This window comes from Octopus bimaculoides, chromosome 15 (genome assembly GCF_001194135.2).
Source record: "Octopus bimaculoides isolate UCB-OBI-ISO-001 chromosome 15, ASM119413v2, whole genome shotgun sequence".
NCBI lineage: Eukaryota > Metazoa > Mollusca > Cephalopoda > Octopoda > Octopodidae > Octopus > Octopus bimaculoides.
The window spans coordinates 16,385,588-16,387,668 of NC_068995.1; the positions used below are offsets into that span (position 1 = coordinate 16,385,588).

Genomic DNA, 2,081 nt, shown 5'->3' on the forward strand with positions numbered 1-2,081 from the left:
TATTGATGTGTATATATATATATATATATATATATAGCACCATCCGAGCGTGATCATTGCCAGGGCTGCTGACTGGCTCCCATGCCGGTGGCACATATAAGCACTGACTACACTCTCGGAGTGGTTGGCGTTAGGAAGGGCATCCAGCTGTAGAAACTCTGCCAGATCAGATTGGAGCCTGGCGCAGCCGTCTGGCTTTCCTGTTCTCAGTCAAACTGTCCAACCCATGCTTGCATGGAAAGTGGACGTTAAACGATGATGAGCGATGATGATGATATATATATAAATATATATTAAAGGCACTCTGTTTATGACTATCTTGTGCAATGTGCTTAGGGATAAACACATTAGTTTTATAAAACAGTTGTGTATATTTATATTCTTTTAGAGAGATTTCACTACTATTCTTGTAAATGGATTGACCAGGTAAAGATTTTGAGTAGAGTTGGCATTGGCTTGAGAGAACCTTTATGTCTTGTTGAGGGCATTTAAAACTCTTTAGTGCAGGTGCCATCATTGGATGCATACATCTAGAACACTCTGAAAAGTGGTTGATGATGACAAGGGTATCCAGCTGCAGAAAACAAGCTAAAAAAGGAAACCATGCGAGTGAGATGTGGCTCCCTCACCAGTCCAAGTCTGGATAAGAACAGTCTCAAACTGTGATGACTCACCCAATACATGCTAGCATAAAAAAAAAAACAGCTATGAAATATCAATGATGGCAGTGGCAGAGGTGGTGGTTTGTGGTGGTGGTGATGGAAAGTTAAGTGAGATGTTTTTAGTGTAACTAAAATATATTTTAGCAGGGGTGGAAATTTCTTGTGGAATATAAGTAAAACATTAGTCAAAGAGTATGAAAATAGCTGAAATTTTCTGCTGAAAGGAGTGAAAGTTGAACAAGCAAGTTCAACTGATTGGAGCCATTTCAAAGAGTTAATCTCATTTACAACACTTTGACACCAACTGACATGTCGGTAGATTTAGACAGAAGCTGACCTGTAGTGGATTTTAATGATAGCGCTTAATAGAATGACTAAGGATTGGATAGAGGCCAGTTCAGTTAGAATTCTTTTCTATTGCTCCAAATGTATTTTAGGTGCAGTGTTACTGCATATCATTTTGGTATGAAAGCTTAATAAAAGATTTCATCAGTTACTGACAATGATAAACCTATTTGGGAAAAGCTGGTAAAAAGGCCAGAAAACCCAGCTGATCTCTCTGATAAAATCCATTGTAGAATGTGTATCAGTTACAGTAAGATTAATTTGACACTTGTATCAATATACCATTGAAAAATTGGTCCCAGTCCAAAATTCATGGACATTGTGTGAAATATGAAAAATGCTGAAATAACTTCATCATAAATATGTTTTAGCTCAGAAAGGTTTTGTTTCCATACTAGGATGTGGAATTGTAGAGATATTCTTCTTACAGCCAGTTTCACTTGATGTCACTTTTGGCATTCTTTATGCTGTTTGGACAGAATCCTGGCTGATACTTTTATGCCAACTAATTCCTCTAGTTTATCCACTGTTTTTATTTGAAGTAGATGCTTTATAAAATAGCCTGTGATTGCAATAGAACTATATGAATATATAAGACTGACGGAAACAAATAAAGTTGTGTAGCTGTTTGTCTCACTTTTTTTCTGTTATTTTGTTTAAGTAAGAAGTTTCTCTAGATATTGAAATATGTATTTACTCTAATTATATTGAACTAAATTAGAATAACTGTATGTTATATACATATATGTGTGTGTATATATATATCTATATATATATATATATATAGATATGCAGGGCAGGGAATCATCAATTAGTAATAAAATTAATAATTAACAATTCTGCCGGGTAGCTCAGTATGAAAAAAACCTTCTTCGGTAAAATTTATAATCATAAATATATAGGGATTGACAGTAACCTGCTTCTCCAACATACTGAGAATTCAGAAATAGCAGTCAAAGAACTACTGATTTCAAAACTACAAATTATTACTCCAAATCTGGAGTAATAATTTGTAGTTTTGAAATCAGTAGTTCTTTGACTGCTATTTCTGAATTCTCAGTATGTTGGAGAAGC

At 34.9% G+C, this 2,081-nt stretch overlaps 1 protein-coding gene across 1 annotated transcript in view; it reads left to right on the forward strand.

Moving 5' to 3' along the window:
• The window catches only part of LOC106878966 (conserved oligomeric Golgi complex subunit 1), a 243,076-nt gene that overhangs the window by 49,195 nt on the left and 191,800 nt on the right, over window positions 1-2,081 (forward strand). The window lies entirely within an intron of this gene.